General features: G+C 39.2%; 1 protein-coding gene across 2 annotated transcripts in view; it reads left to right on the forward strand.

The window, feature by feature from the left end:
* Slc12a8 (solute carrier family 12 member 8) overlaps positions 1-17,238 on the forward strand; it is a 179,347-nt gene that overhangs the window by 37,676 nt on the left and 124,433 nt on the right. The window lies entirely within an intron of this gene.

Genomic DNA, 17,238 nt, shown 5'->3' on the forward strand with positions numbered 1-17,238 from the left:
ATGAACCCTAGATCCCAGGTACTTTGGTGCCAAAGAGAAGCATTTTGTGTGTGCCAAGGGACTTCGCTAGAAGCAAGCCCTTTTTAATGGAGCTGTTGCTCACAGATACATCAGACACACTGGGTGGCTTGGTGACCTTACAGGGAGGTTGAGAGTCCTTGTGTGGCCACTGTCCGAGAAGGAGAATATCAATGAGGAGCTGCCTCATCAGCATGGATGAGGGCACTTGGGAAGCCAGCAAGCCGGGAAGAATTCTAAGGCTTATTCTGCCAACATGTGGGGACAGTGACTTAATGCTGAGGACACAAAGTGCAGGCATTAAGAAGCAGTTCTTTGTAAGCATTTTTTGGACTGGAAAAAGCTTTTATGATCCCATGAAAGGTGATGAGTGGTTGAAAAAACTATTTACAAAGGGAATTTGTCTAAAGACTATGAGAGTCTCCTGGAAGCTGGGGCATTTGAGTACAGGTCTGTCTGATTCTCTAACAGCCCAAAGCGTGTGTGTGTGTGTGTGTGTGTGTGTGTGTGTGTGTGTGTGTGTGCATGCCTCTAGGATAGATGCTAGAAAGGTGGGTGGGTTGTCAGTCACTTGCCTTTACCCAAGAAAGATCTTTCAGCATAATATAGTTTGACCATCCCTAGCATAGAACTCTGAAATCCAAAATGTTCCAACATTTAAAATGTTTCAAATATAGTTTCAAAAGTTTCCAATTTTTGGAGGATTTCTAATTTCAGATTTTCACTTTGGGATGCTCAGCACACAATATCTATTCAAATGTTTCAAAATCCAAATACATCTGAAACATATCCAGTCCAGCAGGAAAGGCTCAGAGTGTCCTGAGAAAGGCATCACCAGCAGTTGGTTCCCCTGCTGCCCATTGACGTTTAGCTGCTCTGCTGTTGTCATGCCAGACTGGCTGCCAGCTGGATGTATGGAACTCCCCACTTTTCCCTTTCTGGGTAGGTGAGCTGGGCCTCAGAAGCAGGTGTCAAAGATGAGGACCAGCATGCATCTAAGGAAAGGAAGCTGGATTCCTGAATCTCCTTTAGGTGGGCTGAGAAGGAAACATGGTCACGAGAAGGACATTTTCTCTTCCTGGACACTGTGACCTGAGCTGCCCTGCCTGCTTTCCATTTGGGCTCTTGGACCTCAGGCTCTGTCTGGTCAGTATCATCTTCATGGCTGTGCTCTGTCTAAGCTCCTCTAGATCAGGAGGCTGATCTGAATGTGCTTGCCTTGTCTTACACACAATGCTAAGTTGGGTTTGCTAGGATTTTTATGTGTCTATTCATGGGGGAGGTCAACCTGTGGCTTTCTTTTGATGTCTATGTCTGATTTTGGTGTCAGGATAATACTGGTTTCATAGAAGGGTTGGAAGGTGTTCTTTTCTAGTTTTTGGAAGACTGTCAAGGATTGGAAGATTAATTTTTTTTCAGCGTTAGGTAGAATTCAATGCTGAAACTAGCTGGTTCTGGGCTTTTCTTTGTAGAATGTTTTTTGATAACTAATTTGGTTTTTCTCAATTTGTGTTTTTATTACATGTTTGTACTGCATAATGATTACATTCCTTGTGTGGAGCTGGTAATGTGCAGATATCTGAAGGAGGGACAGCTGGGTTGAATAAAATTTATTGTTTTAGCTTTTTGAGGAATCTCCACACCAATTTTCATAGTGGTTGTATTAGTCTACATTCCCACCCACAATGGAGAAGATTCCTTTGCCTCCACACCTCACCAGCATTTTTGTTGTTTGGTTTTCTGAAGATGGCCATTCACTCTGGAATATGATAGACTCTTAGGTTTTTTTAATTTTCATTTCTTTAATGGCCAAAGATGATGAACATTTTCATGCATTTATTTGCCATCAGTACTTCTGAGAATGGTCTGTCTGTTTCAGTTGCCCACTTTTTGACTTGTTCTTTTATTTTGGAGGCTTTGATTGTTTTAGTTCTTCACATATTTTCTAATATTAGTCCCCTAAGAATAGATAGTAAAAATATTTTCCCATTTTGTAGGTTGTCTCTCTGCTCTGTTGCTTGTTTCCTTTGTTGAGGAGAAGCTTTTTAAGCTGATTTGATGCCATTGTTGGCTCTTGATGCTATTTCTTGTGCTATTAAGTTCTGTCTACAAAGTCCAAGCTTATGCCTGTGTCTTTAAATTTTACCTATTTTTGTCTTTCAGCAGATTAAATGTTTCTGTTTTAACATTTAGGTCCATTTTGATTTTAACTTAGCATGTGGTGAGAAATATGGATCTAGACTTGATCTTCTGCATGTGGGTAGGCAGTTTTAACAGCACCATATATTAAAGAGGCTGTTTTCCTTCAGTGTATGTTTTTGACTTCTTTGTCAAAGATCAGAGAGCCTCTGTACTTTCTACTCTGTTCCCACTGGCACATGTCTGTTTTTGTGCCAGTACTATGCTGTTTTTATCACTGTGTCTTTGTAATATGATTTCAAGTTCAGGATTATGATGCCTCCCATTTTACTCTTGTTACCTAGAGTTGTGTTTGCTATTCTGGACCTCTTCTGGTTCCATTTGAATTGTAGGATTGTTTTCTCCAGTTCTATGAGAAATGCTGTTGAATTTTGATTGAGAGCGCATTAAATCTGTGTATCAGTTTTGAAAGTATGGCCATTTTGACTATACAATGTTGACCACTGGTTTAGCCTCTCCAGGAACAGGGAATATCTTTCCATCTTCTGATGACCTCTTGATCTACTTTTTAAGAGTACTGTAGAGTACTGTAGAAATCTTCCATTTCCTCAGTTAGGTTAATTTCTAAGTATGTAAAATTTTTGTGCTATTGGTAATGTTACTATTTCCTTAATTTCTTTTGCAGTGAATTCATTATTGGTGTAGAGGAGTGCTATAGTTTTTTATTTGTTGGCTTTGTTGCCTGCTCCAATACTGAGTCTGGTTATTAATTCTGGGAATCTACTGGTGGAATTTTGGGAGGCTTTCTATGTAAAAGATCATTCATGTGCAAATAATGATGACTTGACTTCTTCCCCTCCTATACTATTGCTTCTATTTCTTTATCTTGCCCAAATGCTCTGGTCAATGTTTCAAGTAGTATACTAGATAGCAATGGTGAAAATGGATCTCCTTGTATTATTCCTGACTTTAGAGGGAAGCTTTCAGTCTTCCCACATTTATGATATGACATTGGCCATAGATTTGTCGTAAGTGGCTTTTATCAGATTGAGATATGGCCCCTCTATACTTATTTTCTTCAGGCTTTTTATCCTGAAAGGATGCTGCATTTTGTCAAAGACTTTTCTTGCATTTATGGACATGATCATGTGATTTTTGTCCTTGCTTCTGTTTACAGAATATATTAAATTCATTGATTTCTGTATATTGATTCATTCCTCCTACATTGTTGGGAAAAAAATCTACTTGGTGATGATCTATGATTTTTATTTTATAATTTGTAGCATTTTGCTTGCCAGTACTTTATTTTATCTTTATTATTTTATTTTATTTTGTATTTAGGACAAGGTGTACAGGGTGTATAGGGTCTCGCTGTATAGATTGGACTTGTAGTGATTCACCTGTTTATAGCCTCCCAAGTGCTGAGGTTACAGGCTCGTGCCACCATGCCCAGTCTCAATCGCAGTCTCAGCGCACCCTGGGGGCGGGGCTGGCACTGCAGGTTGAGGAATCAAATTCCCAACCCCTGTGTCTATCTAAGCAGGCACTTTAATCTGTTGAGGTATTTGACTGGTCCTTTACTTATTTATTTTAAAGAGAGGGGGAAAATGAAAAAACTCAGTAAAAGCAATACAGAATTTCAAAACAAGATAATAGGAAATTAACAATGATTATTATATTTCACATTCTTATCTTCAAAGACGTTACTCAGATGCTAACATCTAGTTGAGGATTTATAATTTAGTAAAGAAATTGGCGAGTAGTAGGTCTCTCTCTCTCTCTCTCTCTCTCTCTCTCTCTTGTCTTCTCTTGTCTTCTCTTGTCTTCTCTTGTCTTCTCTTGTCTTCTCTTGTCTTCTCTTGTCTTCTCTTCTCTTCTCTTCTCTTCTCTTCTCTTCTCTTCTCTTCTTGAGTCAAAGTTTCACTATGCAGTTCAGGCTGGCCTTGAGCTCACAGAGATCCTCCTGCCTCAGCCTCTCAAGTGCTAGGATTACAAGTGTGTCCCCCCACACCTGGCTCAGAGTACCCTTTTTTTGGTTGGACTCTCATCTGGTTACCCTCAGGGCAATGCTGAATTCAAAGAATGGCTCTGAAAGTACTGCTTCCTTTTCATTAAAAAGTGTGAGGAACATTGGCATTAGACCATCCCTGAAATTCTTGTAGAATTCAGCAGTGAATCCATGGGTGCTGTACTCTTCTTGGTGGAATTTTTAGCACTGCTTCAGCTTCATTGCTTGTCATTATACTATTCAAGATATTAATATCTTCATGGTTCAATTTGGGTAATTCATATATATATCTAGGAATCTGTCCATTTCTTCTGAATTCTCAAATTTATTGGAGTACAGATTTTTGAAGTAGTTACTAATATCTAGATTTCAGAAGTGATTTCACTTTTTAAATTTCTGATTGCATTGATTTGGGTCTTTCCATTTTTTGTAAGATTTGCTATGGATTTGTCCATTTTGTTATTTTTCTTTTTTTAATGTATTTAGTACAGGGTCTAAAGGGTCTCACTGCACAGATTGTACTTGTAGTGATCCTCCTGTTTTCAGCCTCCCAAGCACTGGGATTACAGGTGTACGCCATCATGCCCAGTCTCAATTGTGGTCTCCACGCACACTGGGGGGCGGGGCCGGCATGGCACACAGGGGATTGAACCAGGGTCCCTGCATCTGCCTAAGCAGCCACTTTAATTGCTGAGCTATCTGGCCTGCCCTATTTTGTTATCTTTCAAAGAAGCAGCTCTGCAATTCATTGATTCTTTGTACTCATTTTATTCTCAATTTTATTAATGTTTGCTCTGATTGTCATAATTTTCTTCCTAATAGTAGTTTTGGATTTGAATTATCCTTGTTTTTCTAGGAACTTGAGGTGCATCAATAAATTTTTTGTTTGCACACCTTTTCTTTTGCTGATGTGGGCATTCAGTTATAACTTTCCCTCTTAGAACTGCTTTCATTGTGTATCATAAATTTTGGTATGTTATGTTGGCATTATTGTTTGACTCTAGGACTTATTTAATTTTTTCCTTGATTTCTTTTGTTATGATTGATTATTTAACATTGTGTTTTCCAATTTTCATGCTTACATAATTTCTGTGCTTTATTTTGCCATTGATTTCTAGTTCTATTGCAGTATTAGCTGATAATATGCATGAAATTTCAATTATTTTACATTTACTTAAGCATGCTTTATTTGCTATTATGTGTTCTATTTTGGAGAGACTTCCACGTACTACTGAGAAAAATATGTATTTTTGTTGTTGTTGGAACACTGTCTGTGTCTACTGAGACCATTGTTCAAAGGTTTGGTTCAGCTCTGATATTTCTTTGCTGATTTTTTTCTCTACTTAAATCGATTTGTGACACTTGTGTATTGATCTTCCCCACTACAGTTATGCAAATGTTTATCTGATCTTTTATGGCCAGTAGTGTTTGTTTTATATGGTTAGGTACAACTGATATTCAGTGCCTATATATTTGTAATTGTTATTCCTTCCTGTTAGATTGTTCCCCTGACCAATATGTATGAACCTTCTTTACCACTTCTAATCTATTTTGTCTTGAAGTTTACTTTGTCTGATTAGAGAAAAAGAAGGGCTGCAAAGACAGCCAACAATGTGGCCCTAGCCCTTCAAAGTCAGTGAGGACTCAGGACATAAAAGAACCTGTACTGTAACATCCTGTAACTCAGTGGTGTCCCAAATTTTCTGATCAAGGAGATTATGGGGCCACAGAGGAAAGTGATTGACAGTGTAGAGTGTGCCTAAGGAGAGTGACATGGAGAGAAAACATTCTCTCAGGCTTTCACAGAGAGCAAATTGGTCAAGTAATGGCTGTAACTCGTCCACATGGCTGACACTGACAAAGGATCTACAAACTGTGGTACAGGGTTTCAGGGTAAATCCTGAGGGGATTTGACTGACTTTGTCAGATACAAAAGTTACATTTTTTGTTATATAGGTCTTGCTTTATCTTGTTCTTAACCATCCAGCAGAAAAGTATAAAAACGAGGTATAAGAAGTAAAGCCATTTTAATATGCTGAGCTGTACAGCAGATTAAAGCACCTGCAAACATTTGCAGGGGCCAGGGGTTTGATCCCCAGGCCTGCCATGCCAGCTCTGCCCCTGGGGCGTGCTGAAACAGCAATTAAGATTGGGCATGGTGGCACATGCCTATAATCCCAGCGTTTGGGAGGCTGTAAACAGGCAGATCACTACAAGTCAAATCTGGTAGTGCGACCCTGAACACCCTGTAGACCTTTCCCTAAAATAAAAAAGAAAAAAAAAGTGCTGAGCTATAAAAGGCTCAAGTCAACAACTTCTGACATTGCCAGTCCTGCAGATAACCTACTACTATTATGGACTACTGGACTATATTGGATTACTTTGCTGAATTCATGCACCTACAATATTTGAATGGCAATGAAATACCCATCTTTGTCAAAAGCAAACAAAAAAAGGGGGATATAAATGAAGGACCATTTTGTAGTGAAAAAAATATGTATATAATCTGTATAAAAATGTATATAATCTGTATATAACAAAATAGGATAGATATACTACTTTCTCTTAGTTAAATGAGAAGAAAAATTTGTACCAATAGTGTTTAGACAAGATAACATAACTAGGGCTGGGGAGATAGCTCAGTAGAATAAGTGCTTGCCTGGCAAGTACAGGGTCACATTCAATCCCCAGTACTAAAAAAAAAAAAAAGATATATCTGTATCTTCTACTATGAATAACTAATACAAAGACAACAATATGCAATGTATTAATTATTGTAACTGTCCTACTAACCTGTTTTGAAACTGTCTCCATGTTATTTCTTTCTCAATAAAACTAATATTTAAAAAAAGTTTATTTTGTCTAAATAGAATAGCTACTCTTGTTTGTTGTGGGGTTCCTCTTGCATGGAATATTTTTTTCTATGCTTTAATTTTTAGCCTATGAATTTCTTTTTAGGTTAAATGTGTTTTGTATACAGCATACCACTTGATTTTCTTTCTTGACCCATCATTCTGCCAGTCTGTGTCTTTTGATTGGGGAATTGAGACTATATGCAATGAGAATTATTATTGAAAAGCATTGATTTATTTCTGTTATTGTGTTATTTTTAGGTTACTGATTTCCCTTTATCCTTCTTCTGTTTAACTTCTCAGCCTGTGTGCCGTATTCATTCCATTGACCTTTTGTCCTTATTAGCTTTATTGTCTCTTTTTTTAAAGATTTCCTTGAGAACTTTTTGGAGTGCTAGTTTGGTGGTCATGAATTTCTTTAGAAAATACTTTATTTCTACCATCTGTTTTGAAAGCTAATTTTGCAAGATATATCTCTCTGGGTTGGAAGTTGTTTGCTTTTAGGCTTTAAAATGCTTCACTCCAAGCTCTTCTGGCTTTTGAGGTTTATTTTGAGAAGTCTGCTGTAATTCTAATGAGCTTACCTTTTGTGATTCATGGCTTTTCTTCAACAGCTTTTAAGATTTGTTTCTTTTCTTGGTCTTCTGGGATTTTGACTATAACATTATGGAGAGGTTCTTTTTGGGTCTTGGCTATTTAGGATTCTATAAGTCTCAGTCATGTGTTCTGTTGTTTCCTTATTTGGAAGTTTTTCTTTCTTTTTTTTTTTTTTGCGGAACTGGGAATTGAACTCAGGCCCTTGCACTTGCCAGGGAAGTGCTTATTCCACTGAGCCATCTCCCCGGCCCCTGGGAGTTTTTCTGGTATTCTGTTTTATAAAGTTGGGTGCACTGGTATTTGTTGCACATACACTTATGATTGTTATCTCTTCCTCTAGGATTATTCCCTTTACAAGGTATTAGTGACCTTCTTTGTCTCTTAATCAATCTTGGCTTGAAATTCACATTGTCTGCAAATAGAATAGCTACCCACTTTTTTTCTGGGTTTTTGTCACATGGAGTATTATACTCCATCCTTTAACTTTCAGTCTATTAATTTCTTTTTGAATAAAATGTATTTCTTGGGCTTGCCAGATAGCTCAATGAATTAAAGTTCCTGCTTAGGCAGATGCAGAGGCCCGGGGTTCTATCCCCGGCCTGCTCTGCTGGCCCCATCCCCGGGCCATCCTGAGATTGCGATTGAGATTGAGCATGGTAGTGCACACCTGTAATCCCAGTTCTTGGGAGGCTGAAAACAGGAGAATCACTACAAGTCCAATCTACATAGTGAGACCCTGTAGACCCTGTACTAAATACATTAAAAAATAAAAATAAAACAAACATATTTCTTGTATGCAGCATATTGTTAGATCTTGTTTCATGATCCATTCTGCCAGTCTGTGTCTTTTGATTGGTGAATGGAGGCCACTAACATTGATGGTTATAACTGATATGTATTGACTTATCCTGTCATTTTTTTATTTTATTGTTGGTTCCCCATCTTCTTTTTTTTACCTCCCTCTGTTTGGTTATTTGCCTTGCCTGGTGGATTCCTTCTGTTGGGATTCATGGAGTTGTAGTCCTCGTTATCTCTTTTTAGACAGTCCTTCAAAACATTTTGGCATGCTGGTTTGGTGGTCATAAATTTCCTCAGATCTTTGTCATGGAAGTATCTTATTTCTCCAACAGTTTTGAAAGGGTTTTTCAGACTACATCAGTCTGGGTTAAGGGTCGTTTTCCTTTAGAACTTGAAATACTTCTCTCAAAAATCTCCTTGATTTGAATGTTTGTGCTGAGAAATAGCCATGATTCTGATGAGTTTTCCTTTATGGATGATTTGTTTCTTCTCACTAACAGCTTTTAGTATTCTATTCTTGTGTTGTATTTCTGGAATCTTGACTATGGTATGCCTGGGTGTACATTTTTTTTTTTATCATGGATAATTGTAGTTCTATATGCCTCACTTATTTGTGTGTCAAATTCTTTTTCCCTACCAGGGAAGTTTTCTGCCATGATGTTAGTGAACACTTTTTAAAAAATATTGTTTGTGCTATTTCCTGATTTTTCATTGACTCAATCAATCTTAAGTTATTCTTGCCTCATCTAGCAGGCACTATATTGGTTTCTCATGATGCTCTGCTATTTTTAAGAAATCTTTCATGATCACTGCTTGTAAGCTGTCTTCTGTATCCTGTCCTCATATTGGCTTAATCTGCTGCAAATATTTTCAATGGAATTTTTATTCTCCTGTATATCTGCATGAATCTGCCTTATGGATTCCACTTCTTTTCTATGCTGAGCATTCACAGCCATTATAATTTTCTTAAGCTCCTCTATGTTTTTGTCTGTATCTGTTCTAGCATCACTAAGCATGGTTTTCATTGTGGAAACCATCTCTGCCATTATCCAATCAATTATTTCTGATTTAATTTTTTCTAGTGCCCCTTCAATTGCTTTGTTGTTACCACTTTGGAGTGGCCAAGTGGGTGGCTTTCAGATTGTCCCACCTCATTGTCCCCTGAGTTTACCTCCAGTGAACTGGATGTCTGGGATTTCATCTTTTTTAGGTATCTTCTCATTTTCATTTTCATTTTTTTCCTTTTTTCTAGTTCATTTCCTGGGTTAATGCTTGTAAGTTGCCTATGGTAAGTTGCTTTATTGGTGGTATTGAGAGCCCTTAGGAAATGACTACTCTCTTATTGGTGTCTTCTAAGTATAGCTGTTTTTCTGAGTTTTGAGGCTGTTGCAAGATCCTACCTCTTCAATTTGCTGGGGATGAGAAGTGGCTGCCTACTTGGCCTAGCCCCTGGTTCTTTGGCACTGTGCCAAGTATTTTCTGTGATCCTTAGTTAATCTCAGCTTTTGAATACCAGGGATAACAGCTATTTGGAACAATTACGCAACTTTTGGATATAGTGGTACCAATGACAATACCATCAAACACAGCCTAAAAATGACAAATGGAGATAACCATTTATTTGCCATCTTTAACCATATGAACTAGATTTGTAGTTATATAACAAAATCTAAAACAAACCAGAAAATCATATGCAGTACACAAGTCCTTAAATATGTTAATTTTTCCCTCATGGGTTAAAATTTAGAGAAGTGGAAGAAGAGGAAGAGATTAGAAGTAAGGCTGGAGGACAGAGGAGAATCACACTAACTTTGAGAAACTGGTGCAACAGACTGGAGAGAAAGAGAGAAGGAAAAGTTAAAAAGAACAGACCAGAATCACAGCCACAAAGAGGCTAGAAACCATGTTCACACTTACATAAAAACAAGATCAAACAATGAAGGAGATAAAAATAAAACAGAAAGCAAAAGAGAAAAAACAAAACTATAATATCACCACCACCACCAACAACAACAAAAACCAAGAAAGGAAAGAGATACAGAGAGAGACAGAGACAGAGAGAAGCAGACAGAGACAGAGACAGAGAGAAAAGAAAAAAAAAGTCCACTTCCATATTTGTCTCTGCTGTCACTTGTAGCCAAGTGTGCAGAGAAAACCCTGTCCTGTGTTGATTTATTCCCGCAAGCCAACAGTAGCCTTTTGGCAGGATAGTGACTAATCTCAGAGAGCCTGCACCTTCTGGCAGAGTCAAGCTGGGAGCCAGCAGATGGAGCCAGTAGCAGCCTGAGTTCAGAGCTTAGTTGGCCCCTCTCTGAAATGGTTCCAGGTCGATCACTCTCTCAAGTGGTAGGCCTGAGCACTCTGCGATCACCACTAGCTAGTGCAGTCCTCCACGCCCATTGCTCCCCTCCACTGCTGCATCTCTGTGGAGGCCTCTGGGGTGGCCAGCAGTCACTATGTGTCCAAGGGTGGGAATTACTCCTCGTGCACAGTGAGTCCAATCTCAGAAGAAGGCACAGCCAGCTGCCTGCCTCTTTGTTGAAAATTCTCTCTTCACTCTCTCCATGGGTTTTAATTCATGCCTCAGAACCTTCCTGGGTCCAGGGGACCCACTTCCCTCCTTCTTGTCTTCCTCACATTCCTACATTCCAGTATCTGGCCGGTAACTCTCAGAGAGGCTCTTTCTCTACTGCTCACCACTCTGTCATCTTGCAACCTTCTCTCTATTTTTTCTATAAACAAGGGTTGTTTTTTTTTAATGGTGCCATTTGTGCTGTCTTCTGAGTTTTCACTCACTCTGATTAACCTTACATTAGTCTCCTTTGCATCATCTAGCAGTTGTTGAATCCTTTTTTCATGCTTGCTTGTTCTTAAGTTATCTTTGAATAATTATTGGCCTTATCTTCTACTTCCAACATTCTCACCTCACATTGATTCTGCCTGCCTACACTTTCAACAGAATTTTTAATCTCTTGAATTTCTGTTTGGTATCTTTCATGAATACTAATTCTTTGCTAAACAGGCCATTCATGTTTTGCATCATTTTGAGCAGCTCAGCTAGCTTTTCATCTTCTGTAAACTTGTGGATTGTTTTGTGTATGAGACCCATTATCTATTTTGTTATATCTTTTCTGAGCTTCCAGGCACCTTATTAATTTGTTTTTATCTTTCTGTTACCTTTCTGAATAATTCAGCTATGTGGCTTTTGATTTCCTGGCCCTCAGTGCCCCATGGATCAGCTTTGAGGGAGTTGGGGATTTCGGGAGTCATTTTCTTGCCTTGTCACTTCATATTTCCATTTTTTGTTTGTTTTATTTTGTTTTGTGCTCAAGTTTGTGGGTTGTTAGTGTGGAAACTTCTTTTGTTAATGTCTGCTTTTCATTGATGCATTCTGGGCATGACTGTCATAGGTTTTTGCCTCACTGCCAACATCCAACTATCTCTGTTTATTTCAGACAGGAGGCTGTGGTATGCTTGGCCCAGCACCCAGTTCTCTGGGGATGGGCCACAGTATTGTAATGACACAAAGGCAATCTAGATATTGGCATCCAGAGAAAACCACAACAACTATGCCACTTTGGCAATAACAACAAAATTACTGACAATAATAAATTACTAATCACTAACAATAATCAATATTAACATACCCTAAGAACTAGAAATTTGCAACCTTTAGCCATAGAAAGATGATAAATAATTATAGTATAAGCACTATCACAAACCAATACTAACATATAGTAAATATCTATTAAATGCAACAACTATTTCTCCACTAACAATAGAGCATTATTCAGTACTAACAGCAAAGTTAGTGATCTAATGGTTTAATAGTTATACTAATAGAGAGAAGGGGGTGGGGAACTAGAGAATGAAAAAAATATCAAATTTGAGAGGTTAATCAGTGAAAGATGAGAAGGATGAGAAAAATCTGAGATCAAGGATCTGCTGAAGAGTAAAAAGAAGTGAATAGTGCTAACTAAAAGTAACAGAAAAGAAAAAGAATAAAGAAAAAACAGCAAAATAAGGGAAAATAAGAATAAGAAGAAAAGTAAAAAGTTAAAAGGAGAAATGAGAGGGAGAGAAGAAGCTCCCTAAACTTAAAAAAAAAAAAAAAAAATAGAAAAAAAATTGAGGCCAAAAAATCCAAATCACTCCTCTGTGATTTTAAAAGAATGGTTTCTTTCCACTCATTCAAAATAAGTAATTTCTGTAGTCAAAGCAAGTCATGATTTTCTCTGCTTAACTTTATAGCCTGTGGGTTTGTGAAGTGTTCCCTCTGTTCCAGAAGCCCCCTCTGTCTGTACCCTGCAGGCTGTGGCAAATGGCTAAGCTGAGACATGTCCTGGCTCCTGTAGATAGATGGAGAGAGCAATTGGACCACTGGTCTCTGTCTGGTGTAGGCAACAGAGCCGCCATTCTAACAGATTGCTGGGCTCAGTTCCAGCACTTTCAGATTCAGCTGTCTCAGACAGCTCTCTTCACCAGGCCTGATTGCTCACTAGAGGGTGGGGCCTGTGTCCTTCTCAGCCTGAGCTTATGCTTCTCAGGGATCTGTGCCTGCACCCTATCTGTCACTGTCTTCCATGGCTGTCTTTCACCCAGTCACTGTGGGACAGTAATGCTGGAAACCTTGAAGGAGAGTTGTTTTGTGGCTCAGTTTTGTTTTGTTTTGGGGTTTGTTTGTATTTTTTTAAGACAGGGTCTCGCTATGCAGTTCAGGCTGAACTTGAGCTCACTATGTAGCCCAGGCTGGTCTCAAACTCACAACTATCCTCTTGCCTCAGCCTCCCGAGTGCTGGGATTACAGGTGTGCACCACCACACCTGGCTTTGTGGCTCAGTCTTAAATAGCCCTTGCTCAAAATGGCATCTGATTAAATTCTCTTTGGCAGCAGTATGGCAGCACTGTGCTGGTTTCCTTCTCCAAATCTAGCCTGCTGTGAATGAGTCACTTTTGGAGTAAAAACCTATGCTGTCTTTGTAGATTACAATAGCTGTGGGCTGGTCTTGGGGTATGCCTGCCAAGATCTGTAATTCATCCCTCAATCTGCTGACCCTTTGGGCTTGCCTTCTGTCCCTGGACATTGGCTGAGTTCACAATCAGGTTGGTCATTTAGTTGGCATCTCTGCTGTCACATACAGAGGGGAAACAAATGTAGAACTGGTTGGTAGATGGCAGGTGAAAATCACAAGTGTGGATGAAATTGGTTGGGACGCAAACTCAGGTCCCTTGGTTACTAATTGAACTTCATACACCATATTCCAATTCCTTATTTCTTTTGGAGTCACTTTTTGTAGTTTATGTCTTTCTAGGAATTTGCCCATTTCATCTAGGTTACCTAGTGAATTGGGATATTGTTTATAGATTCCCTTATAACTCTTTTTTTTTTTTTTGTATCTACCCTCTCATTTTCTATGTCGGTAATTTGAATTCCCCCTCCCTATCCTACACCCTCTTCTTCCCCTCCATCCCCTCCTCTCTCTGTCAGTATTGGAAATTGAATCCAGACTTTGCACACATCTAGGCAACTACTCTACCATTGAATTATACTCCCGATACTTTAAAAAAAAAAAAAACCAAAAAAAAACTTCTCTTGGAGACAGGTTATTGCTAAATTTCTCAAGCTGACCTCAAACTTGTGATCCTCCAGCCTTAGTCTCCTAAGTAGCTTAGATTATAGGCATGTGCCATTGAACCCAGTTTTTTCTCTTTTTTCTTTGTTAAGTCTAGGGAAAGGTTTCTCTACAAAGAACCATTTTTTATTTTTAAAAATATTTCTCACAGAGTGCAGTGGCCTGGGGTTCAATCCCCAGCCTCCTGTGCCACCCCGCCCTGGGGTTGAGCTGAGACAGTAATTAAGACTGGGCATGGTGGTGCACTCCTGTAATCCCAGTGCTTGGGAGGCTGAAAACAGAAGGATCCCTACAAGTCTGATCTATATAGTGAGACCCTGTATACCCTTATTAAATACATAAAAATAAATAAATAAATAAATTTCTCTATTGTTATTTTGGTTTCTATTTCATTTATTTTTACTCTAACTATATTATTTCTTCTCTTTCTACTTTCTTTGAATTCAGTTTGCTCTTCTTTTTCTACCTTCTGAGGATGGCCAGTTTAGGCCACTGATTGATGTTCTTTCATATTCTGGGCTGTGGTAAGGGTTTCTGAGGTTCTCTGTTCCTGGCCCATATCAGCCGGCCTCTTCCTCATTGCAGGCCTTGCATGCGCTCAGGAAGTTCTATGATTGCTAAAGCAGCAGGCTGAGATTTGCCTGAGTAGGGGTTGGAAAATTTCTGTGAAGGACTAGATAGTAAATAGGAGGTTAAGCAAGAGGATCATAAGTTTGAGTGTTGCTTGGGAAATTTAGTGAGAAAGAACCTGTCTCAAATTTTTTTAAAAAAGAAAAAAAGAAAAGAAAAGAAAAAAAAGGCTGGAGGGGCTGGCAAGATGGCTCAGTGGTCTAAAGCACATACTTGGAACAAGCTTGGCAAAGCACAGGGACCGTGGTTCAATCCCCCAGCACCACATGCCAGCTAGCCCCGCCCCCTGGTGGGCTGAGCTGGCCACACACACACACACACACACACACTAAATAAATAAATGTTTAAAAAAAAAAGAAAAAAAGGCTGGAGATGTAGCTTAGTGTTAAAGCCAGGCTCTTTGGCTAGAAGAGGAAATAGTGGCTCCTGCTCCAGTCACCTATGTGGGCTAGGGCTTTACAGCTCAGCTTTGGCTTGCACTGACATGTCTAAAAGCATTCATGATGACATTCACAGCTCTATACTGGACTCTGTACAAAAACAGTGGAACATTGAAAGCTTTCATAAATCTGATTGAGGCCTGGAGTTTTCATTCCAGGAGTTACCACAAAGATGTACAATCCACCAACTTCAGGTGAATCAGAAATTTTAGGTCAGGAAAGGATGTGGAGGTGCAACTATAGTTCTTTGGCTGGGCCTCCAAAGACAAGGGGGAGATGCCTGTGTTGTGAATGTACAAATTTTTCAAAACATACTGTACTTTGGAGTGAAAATATTCCATTCTGAAAACAGCTCTTGAAAATAGTAGGTGACACCCCCACCTCACATGGCTGGTAGTGTGTTTCTCTGTAGACAATGGTAAAGAAAAAAGACTTCTTGTGATTTTAAACTTTAGAAGTTAATGAAGATACCTATAAAATATAGTAAACTTTGGTGATGTTTACACATTAAACAAATGGGCAGGAGTACCTTCCAAAGAAGGGTGGTGTTCGGGTTGGGGGCCTGAGCTCAGAGAAGTCCAGAGTGGGCTGCTGTCAGACGGAGCTATAACATAACCCCTTGCACACACAAAATGGTTCTCTTAATGTTTTGTTTTGTTTTTTCTTGAAAGAGTCTTAAAACTACAAAATGATACCTTGGCGGGCAGGTAGCACATTGAAGACAACATAAAGAGAGACTTGTTGCCCTCACATCTGGAGGGGACCAGTGTGAACAGCTGGCTGGAGCCTTTCCTCTGCTCACAGACGCGCTGTTGGGGATTTTTGAAGTGCCTGCTGGCTTTTATAAAAGTGGGGACAAGATTTCTCGATCTGTTCCATGCACATGTGTGTCACTTGCCACAGCGTCACAGATCCCTCCAGCCTGTCTCAGCCAGTGCCAGGTGCGCCGTAGTTCACCACACGTTTCTGCTTCCCACTCTTTTATTCTTTTCCGCCTGACTAGCTTTATTCTGTTTTCATTCCTAGTTGTCTATAGTTTTGTATTTTCTCTTTTTTTCTTAATCAGCCTGCCAGGGTTATCTGTCTTTTCCTCAAGGGTCAGCTTCTGGTTTTTGTGTCCTTTCTCTTGTGATTTTTTTTTTCTATTTCATTAGTCTTACATTTCCTTACATTAAATACTTTTTTTTTAACTCTCTTTTTATTTATGCTGGTCTTTTTATGCCTTCTTCAGGTAAGCCTTTGTCTCTTTATATTACTTCCTTTTTAGCTAATAAAACTATTTAGAACTATACTTCTCCCCTTCTTATCTTAATACAAGTTTAGTTGTGATTTTCCTAATTTAATTTATTTTTGCTTGTAGTACTGGGAATTGAATTTGCTGATGACATAAAACTTTGACACTGGGCTTCACCTCAAGTTCTTTTCAATTTTTCTTTCTTTTTTTTTTTTGGCTCTGCTGGGCATTGAACTCAGGACCTTGCACTTGCCAGACAAGTGCTTACTCTACTGAGTTATCTCTCTGGCTAAAATTTTTAATTTGAGATTTTGAGATAGTGTCTCACCAAGTCTCTTTTTTTCTTTTCATTATGTATTTGGTACAGGGTCTCACTATGCAGCTCGGACTTGTAGTGATCCTCCAATTTTCAGCCTCCCCAGTGCTGGGATTACAGGCATGCACCACTGCACCCAGATTCTGTTGGCTCATTGTGCCCTGCGGGCAGGGCTGGCCTGGCATGCAGGACCAGGCATCGAAGCCTGGTCCCTGCGCTTGCTAACGCAGGTGCTTAGTCCCCTGAGCTATCTCACCAGCCCCTCACAGGCTTAAATTTCCCAAGCTGAGTTCAAAGTTGAAATTCTCCTGCTCTTCTCTCCTAATGTGTAGGAATTACAGGCAAATGCAATCATGCCTGGCTCCTTTTCACCTGGCTCCTTTTCATTCCTTTGAGATTTTTTCCCCTCACTATTCTGGGCTTTGCCAACATGGTTCAAGCGAGCTTCTTCCCTCCCTCCCATTCTTTCCTGGGGACCTAACCCAGTGCGTTTGTGCTCTCAAATTTATTTCTATTTCATTTTCTTCCAGATGATTTGGAAGTTCTTACTGTGTCTTTCTTTCTTTCTTCCTT

This window comes from Octodon degus, unplaced genomic scaffold, assembly GCF_000260255.1.
Source record: "Octodon degus isolate 3935 unplaced genomic scaffold, OctDeg1.0 scaffold00147, whole genome shotgun sequence".
NCBI classification, from domain to species: domain Eukaryota; kingdom Metazoa; phylum Chordata; class Mammalia; order Rodentia; family Octodontidae; genus Octodon; species Octodon degus.